The sequence below is a fragment of the Antechinus flavipes genome, chromosome 3, assembly GCF_016432865.1.
Source record: "Antechinus flavipes isolate AdamAnt ecotype Samford, QLD, Australia chromosome 3, AdamAnt_v2, whole genome shotgun sequence".
NCBI classification, from domain to species: Eukaryota; Metazoa; Chordata; class Mammalia; order Dasyuromorphia; family Dasyuridae; genus Antechinus; species Antechinus flavipes.
Window position 1 is genome coordinate 350431758 of NC_067400.1, and position 9261 is coordinate 350441018.

Below are 9261 nucleotides of genomic sequence, written 5' to 3' on the forward strand. Positions count from 1 at the left end.
GATGAAACAGATCTTGCCTGGGAAATATTACATTGCAATAGAGAAGTCAAGATGTGTGAATATAAGTATATTTCCTCCCTTAGGGGAAAAAGTATATTAACAGAGATCTAGAAAGGCTTCAATTAGAAGTTCTTAATTTTATGTATGTGTCATTTGATAACCTGGCAAAATCTATGGACTCCTCAGGGAAAAAAATGTTTTTAAATAACTGAAGGAAATAAAGATGTAATTTGTTTTTCCATATGAATTTATAAATCCTCTGAAATCTATGAATCTGTGGACCAGAGGCTAAGAATCTCTGGACTGGAATATGGTCATTAAGCTGAGATTTGAAGAAAAAGTCATTCAATTGACAATAAGAATTTATTAAACATTTAAGATATTATTTATTGTCAGGCACTGCAACAAGTGCTGGAGATACAAAGGTAAAAACACATTCCCTGACCTCAAAGAGCTCCTATTCTAATGGAGACAACATGACAACACACAAACAAGGTATATATGGAGGAGATGGAAGATTATCTCTGAGATAGTACATTACTTGGAGGAAGGAGAGGAAGAATATAGAAAAGGTCTCCTTAAGGTTGAAGTCTTGATTATAGGCTAGATAAAGAGTTTGTAGAAGGGAGTAATATTTAAGATTAGAAAGATAGGAGGAGACAGTTGTTTTGTGACATGATCAGATCTATATATAGTGATTTAGGAAAATTATCTTAACAGCTGTAAAAAGAATGGATTGAAGTGGAGAAACACTTAAATTGGAGAGACCAAGTCAAAAAACTATTGCAGCATCCCCAGTGAGAGGAAACAAAGGCCTGGACGGGACTTGTGGCTGTGTGGGTACTAAAAGATATATGAAAGAGATGTCATGAAAGAAAAAAACAAAATCTTGCAATTGATTGGATGAATATGTGAGAGAAAGGAAAATGAGGAATCAGAAACTACATCTAATTTGAAAATTTGGTGGCCTGGAAGGATAGCAGTGCTTTTGACATTAATCTCAGAGTTTTGAAAAGGGATGCATTCAGAAGCAAAGGAAAACAGATTCTGTTTTGGATATTCTATATCTGTAATACTTGCAGGAGATGGAGAAAGGGAATAAGCATTTGTAAGTCCCTATTATGTGCCAGGCACTGTGCTAAATATTTTATTTACAAATACTTAATTTAATTTTCACAATAGCCCTGTGAGATAGGTACTACTACTCTTTACATGTGAGAAAACTGAGGTAAAGTGAATTTCCTCACACAGCTAGCAAGTATCTTAAGACCAGAACTGAATTCAGGTCTTCCCCATTCCAAGTCCAGTGTTGTATTCTTTGCATCACCAGCTTTTCCTATAGTCCTATAGGAACTATAGGATGATAAGGTTTAAGCACTGAACTTGGAGTCAGGAAGATTTTATGGAACATTTACTTTATAAATGATTCTTACCCAATTCAGGACATTCAATATTCAATTCATGATATGAGATAAATGAAAAAGACAGATCAAATGATATGAGTAACCATCAAACAGTCTGACTTTTAAGACCATGGACCCAAAAGATCATCTAGACTAGCCCCCTTATTTTATAGAAAATGATGCTTACACTTAGGGGGCTTAAGTAATTTGTCCATGTTTAGACAGGCAAGATTTGATTCTAAGTCTTCTGACCCTAGGTTTTTCTTTCCATTGGACAATGTGGTCTTAGAGTGCAGTGACACTTTTGTAAGGCTCACTGGGGGTGATCTCAATAAATCCAAAGACAGCAGAGACTTCAGAAAAATGTCAGCAGAAGTAAGTAGATTGTTGAAGAATGACAACAGTACTGATGCAGATATGGGACAAATAATATTTATAAAGACAAGGCTAACTGTGACTGACAGTGGTAGAAATACAGTCTTGCCCAAATATAGCTAAGGACAATATGGGGTAGAGGAATAAGGAGATACTTAGAAAAGCATTCCAATACTAACACAAGGCAATCTTCTCTTTGGTAACTTGGGAACATGATCCCATCACAATTTGCTCCCCACTGGGATTTTCTTCTTTTCTTATTAATGACTCCCCAGAGGGAAATATTTTCCAATGGTTTCTGAGAAACTAAGAATTATTTTGCTACACAACTTTCCCTGTGCAGCTAGATGACACAGTGGACAGAATGCTAGGTTTGTTGGTAGGAAGACCTGAGTTTAAATTCAACCTCAGACACTTGCTTTGTTTGCTTCAGTTTCCTCAACTTAAAAGAGGGGATAATTGTAACATCTATCTCCTCTCAAAGTTTGTCATGAGGCCCAAATGAGATATATTTATGAAGCATTTAGCATATTGCCTGGTAGCAAGTACTACATAAATGTTAACAGCTATTGCTGGTAGTTAAATTTTAAGAAAATTCCACGAAGTGCTTTGATTTCTGGTGATTTGCCTGGTCTAATAATAAAGACTGTCTTGAATAGGGAATTAATAAGCATGGTACATGTGTCCAGGAGAAGGGAAAATTGCTTTCCCTGTGGGGATTAGAGTTCTTAGAAGACATACAAGAACAAATTCACATCGGGGAATTTTTCCAGGAATCTCCAAAGATACAGCAATATTATTTGTGTGCCCTGGAGATTTACTGTCTATTGGTAACAAGCAACACTTTTTATTCTCCTTTAATTTCCTTACTATATGCCTTCCCTCTTCCCTAGGTGTCAAAATGCAGCCCAACTGATTCCAGTTTGGGGTTTTTTGGTATCCAGGGGACTGACTGAAGTGACCCTGGCCGTGGTGCTGATATAGTTTTAATGAGGAATGGAAGCTTTCAAAAAAAAAAAAAAAAAAAAAAGGCCTTATTTTTCCTATTGACTAGAACTATAGGAAAGAAACTCATCAGATTTGGAGGTAAAAGTGAGACCAAAATGAAAACTGGAACATCTTATAACAGATATAATCACAATAAGAACATGACTTCTAATGAAACCAATATTTTAAATATTTAAATATTCACATACTTCATATTTTAGATACCTTTACATGGCAGTAAATTAGTTTTTGTACTTTAAATAACATCAAAATTTCTCCTTCAAAAGTGTATGCTTCTATAATAATAGTAATTTTTCTTTATCTGTCTTATGGCATTTTCAAAACATAAAAAAACTTCCTCCTAAAAATTGAGTGCAAGTCTTTCTTGTATGATTCTTAAAATTTAAAAAATCTGATGAATTCCATTACTTTATAATGACTCCATTTGGCTAATTTCATTTTGCACCTGTTGATAAAGAGGAGATATATTAGAGACCTTGACTGAGAAATATATTTTCAGACATAGCCAATGAATGGATTTCCTTTGCTTGTCTATGCTTATTAATTACAAAATTGGGGGGTTTTGTGGGAAGAAAGAATGGAAGAATTGGCAGGAGGGAAGAACATATGACACCGATACAAAAGAAAAATAAAAAATGAGTAGAGTATAAGTGAAGTATATTTAATGCAAATAAGAAAAGAGAAAGGTTCAGAAACACCAAAAATAAGACAGCTTTATAACTAGAACTAGGATATTAAATTTATTAAAAACCTATTTAATGGAGATTCATGATTTCATAGTTTTTTCTATTATTTTGATAAAGAAAGTCTCATGTTTTGGTGTTTTCAGGTTCAGAATAGCATGCACACACAAAAAGAAAAATTGAAAATTTAAACCTTAATGTACTATATATGTATGAACTATTTTAAAAATAATAGTAGCTCTCAAACTATAATAGAAAATAAAAGGGATAAATACTGTATTTGGAGCCAGAAGGTCAAATAATGAAATTTCGGTTTTGGGCATTTACTTGCTTGTGTGATTTTAGGCAGATGAATTAACCTTTCTGAAACTCACTTTTCAAATCTGTAATAATAGTAGTACTTTTACTATCTATATCATAGAATTATATGCATTCAGTTTAAAAATGTGTACTAAGGTCTAGTAGACAGATGAATGCTGAGAGGTACAAAAGGATCTTGGAAATCATTTACAGAATCCCTTTGCTTAATAGAAAAGAAATTGAAAAATATTCTATAATAATAGTAATTTTTCTTTATCTATCTTATGGCAGATGTGCCTTTATATGTCTTATGTGCCTTAGTCACACAGTACATTTTAGAAAGGCTTGATTCTAGAACTTAGAGAACTAATTTCCCATTTCAGTTCTCTTTCTAAAACATATATAAAATCCTCTGAAAACTTTATATTATCATATTTCATGAGAGCATCATATAATAATATATAGCTTGAAATATGTAATGTTTATATGTTTTAAGTCTTACAAAATGTTTTACATACATTTTCTCACTTGATTCTCACAATAGTCCTTTGAAGTAGAATTATCAGATGTTATTATTCTTATTTTATCAGTGAGAAAAAAAGGAGCATAGAGATATCAAGTAAGTTGTCCTTAGTCATATAACCATGTGGAGTTAGAACCAAAATTTGCACTTAGGTGTTCTTGATATATGTCTGGTGTGGTTTCCATTAATAAATGGCAAGTTATGACTGAAACCCAAGTTTTTTAATTGCACTCCACTGCTCTGTCCATAATTCATGTAAAACATTTTGTAAATTATGAAAATATTTTGTCGAGATAACAATAATGTATTAGCATAATATTTTAATTTTAATAAGATGTTTTCCTTACAATAATAACCTTATGACATAAATAGGGAATTATTATTTTCTCCATTTTACAGATAGGGAGAGAGAAAGTTCAGGTCAAATAAATTGTTCATGATCAAATATCTAGTTAGTGTTCGACTAGAAAATAAAATCAAGATTTACTGACTCCCAATGTGAGACAATACTCTTAAATATTAAGAAATTCTTCTATCCTAGAATATGGAATACCCTTTTGTATTCAATTCTGTATTAACATGGTCTTAAATTTCAAATAAGACTTAACTCATTCAAGAAAGTTTTTCTTGACTAACCCTTTAATTCTGTATTTTTTATTCATAATGTCATCTAGTTGATAGGTTGGTATAATTTCTAATTTGTTTAAATAATTTTGTTGCTTTTTCATTTAGCTCCTTTACCTGTTAAACTTTTGACTCAGTCTAAATTCTAAGTTTTCTGAGGGCAAGTCCTAATACTGTGTCTTCTGTATCTCTCTATCTCATTATATATCCCAGATCCCTTGATGCTTAGCATTATCAATTTTACAGGGTTCTTTTAGGGAAAGAGTTTTGTAAACTATAGAATTATGAATTATTATTATCATAGTATGAACAGCCTTCAAAAAAGTAAGGCTATTCTGAGTTCACATTGAATCACTTGGAAAGCAAAGCTTCTGTTTCTGGCTAATAAACAGTATAATCCCTGAAATTTGAGAAATGTAGCACTAGTGGCCACATCAAGATTAGCAGGAATGCTGGAACTATCCCCCAAAAGGTTATTAAACTGCATACCCTTTGACCCAGAAATTCTGCTACTAACTATACTAGTATAGTCTAGTAAATAAAATCAGATATAAACTAACTTTTGATTATTGTTTCATTATTAGGGGGAAGGAGAGCTCCAAGCTCTTCATCAAAGGCTTGACTCTTTTCTCCCCCAAATATCATTTCCAAAATGAACACATATAGCACAAACTTAGTATTCCATTCTTTGTACCACAAGGTTAGTACTCCATTCTGTATATCACAACTGCCTTTTTGCAAATAAGATAAAACAAATCTTGCCAACAATTAACTTTTAAAAACCTCCAAACAACCAGTAATTGTGAATGAAATGTTTTTGCATAGGGACAAGTAGAGTCCAAAGGAAAGTTTCTCGCTAGTCCTAGGAAATGGCTTAGTGTAATTATATATTTATACAAAATTTATCCAAATCAGTATCAAAACAGAAATCAGAGAAGGTATATGTAGGTGAATATATACCAGACAATACAGAGTGAAGAACCTCTCTCATTGAGATTGAAGTAACTCAGTTCAACCAGGAAGCTATACTCTGAATTTCACCCAATAGGAAGTTCCTTGAAGTCCCAGTTGTAGTAAATTTAAAATAGGGACACAGTAGAAACTGCTGGCTCCTCTCATGTGTTCCCAGAGTCTTTTCCTTCAGCAGCTTAAAGTGAGATTGGCCTCTTCCATCTTCCCTCTCAAATCACAGAATTGCCCAAAGTAATTTTAAGTTTGAAGAGAACTCAGCAATTAGCTGAAAAAGAACTTAAGATACTTAAGAGCTCTCCTCTCTCATCAACTCCATCTCTCACACAAGCATGGACATTGATTTCTACCAACAGTCTTTTGGGATTGGGATTACACAGGAATTTATTGATGTGACTACATATTTTCAAAAAGCTTTATTTTCCATGTTACTCTTGTAAAAAGCACTTTCAATTATTCCCTATCTTGGTCACAAGAAAAAAGAATTCATTTTACCACATTTCCTTCTCCCATTGTTTCATAGTCATTGCTTCACAGTGAAGATCATCTTTGAAGATCATCATTTTGTCTCCTGGAGGCCAGCAGAGAGAAAATTATAGTTTGATGCTTTAGCTATAGTTTCTCTACAGAGCTAGTTTTTGATCAGGTCACTCATGCCATCAGATGCCTCCTCTAGAACTCTTCCAGGTACATGAAAGACATCTGAAAACTAGAGAGCTAGACAAATAATTGATAGTGGGCTAACTCCTCAAGCCGTTACCCACTTAGTAGAGATTTTTTGCAATTCCTGCAAAATCTTTTTTATGGCTAGATATGATGTTATTTGTCAGATATCTGCTCAAAACTCTTAAATGTCTCCCTATCCTTTATGGAGAAAACAATTGTGAATGAGGCACAGGGACTGGAGTCAAGAAGATTTATCTTCTTCCAATGTTCCAATGCAGCCTCAGACATACTACTTGTGTGACTCTGGGCACATAATGCTATTTGTCTCAGTTTCCTATCTGTAAAATAAGCAAGTAAAGAAAATAGCAAACCACTTCAGTTTGAGAAATCCAAGATGGAAACTTCTGGCATCCAGCTTAATTTTACTTACAAAAAAAAAACCTGAGTTAATCCTTATTTAATCATAATTTTACTAACTGAAAGCAAGGCTAGTCTTTGGCAAAAATTAATCTGTTCTTCTCTATATTCCTTCCTTTTTGTGTTTCATTCTCCTTCCTCCTTTCAGCCTCATTCACTCCAAGCTCCAAGCACTAACCTCGCAGATTGTTATGAAGATCCAAGGAGATAATATTTGTAAAATACTTAGCACAGTGCCCTGGCACATAGTGGATGCTTAATAAATACTTATCCCTTCCCTTTCCTAAGGAGATCACCAAGAAAGTATGAAAAAGAAAGAAGGAAGTGGATCCAAGCCCTGGGATTCTTCCATACAAAGAATAGCGTAAGTACTGTAGTAAAATTTAAAATAGCCAATCTAGTATATATTTAATATTTAACAATACATATAATGTACATACATAACGACATGCATATGGAGCCAGTCTTTGATAATTGAAAGGGAAGCAGAAAACTGGTTAGAATTCTGGCTCAGATATTTAGTAACAACATAACTTTGGTCCTGTTTCTGTTTCCTCAGATTTTGGGCTAGATCAGGCTGTTAGATTTCAGGGGGTAGGATTGTGGATTGAAGATAGAAAAAAAATTACATTTTTATTTTCACCACTTTCTAATTAAAATTTAGCTTTTAAAAATAATAGCTCTATATAGAACTTATTGTATGCCAGACACTATGCTTTGCAAATATTATCTCATTGATTCCATTTCTATTTTCACTTGATACTATTTATTTAATGGATATAAAAAAGCATATATGTTGCTATATCACAATTAAAAACATTTTGATATTAAATATCAATATGATTAGTTTCCTTTGTAATCTTAACAAATTTCATATTATACATTTAAGAACATTATTCTGAGTAGGGTCCATAATCTTTATCTGATTGTCAAATATGACCCTCCCTTTTCTGCCCCCTCCTTCCAAAAAGATTAAGAACCTTTGATCTTGATGGTTTATAAGGTCTCTTCCAGATGTCAAACCTATTAGCAGAGGATTTAAGTCCACAGTTTCTAGGGTCAGTCATGAAAAAGAAAAAGAGAGGAGGGGGGGGAAGAGAGGGAAGGAGGGAAGGAGAGAGAGAGAGGGAGAGAGAAAAAGAAAGGAAGAGAGACAGACAGAATGAGAATCAATTGGGTGGAACAGGATAGTCTTATTTTCACTGAGATAACAAAATCATGGGAATTCAGATGTTTCATGGGACTTTAGAGACTATGTCTCTAGTCTAGTCGGATCTTTTCATTTAAGAAATTAGGGAACTGTAGCAAGAGAGTAGATGAGATTTGCTTCAGACTCCTGGATCAATAATCCTTGTCAACCCAGATATCTTAACTTCTTAGGGTATAGGGACAGTTCTAGAACTATGCATTTCTTGCCTTTTGCTCCTGCTGGGGCAGATCTTGTTGAGGAGCAAAGGATTATAGGCATCTGCTATTCTTATAGAGGTCATGTATACTTGTGAAAAACTCCCTAAATTGGGAAGATCTTTTGTTATTTTTTTCTTTTACAGAATTTCAGTTAATGCTTTTACTTTGAGCTGATTGTTTCCTCTGTTTTTGCTATTGAAAACTGACTGTATCTGGGATGGGGAGAAGCGAGGAGGATGAAACGTCTACAATAAATTCCTTTCCTGATAAATGAGAATCAGCATGACTGCAAATACAGAATGGGACTTGGCATGGGGTAGCCTAAGTTTGAATCTGGCATGAGATATTGAGTAGTTTGTGTGATCTCAGGCAAATTATTTAACTTCTTTGAGTTTCCCTTTCTATGAAATGCAGATATTAATAGCATCCACCTCACAGTGTTATTATAAGGATCAAATGAGGTAATGTGCATAAAATGCTTTGCAAACATTTAAAGGCTATAAAAGGTCAATTGTTATAAATGACTAATTACTACTCCCCCACTCTCAAACCTTTAATTCTACCAGGGATGTTTGCTAATTAAGCCACATGAATCTGATTGGTAGAATTTTGAACAGAATAAGGTTGGGGAAATTAAATTATAGCTGATTTAAATTCAAGGAGAAGTGAAATGGACAGAGATCTGCCTACACTATTTTCTTAGTTACTTTAGTTGGAACATCTTTGATAAATCTGGGTGTACTCCAAGGCTTTCTCCTGGGCTCTTTTTCATATACAAGGTGTCCCAAAAATCTTAGTGCCACTTTAAGCTAATGGAGGTATGATCTTCTTGACTCCTATGATCATCTCTATTCAGATGACTCCCAACTCTACTTTTTTCTTTATT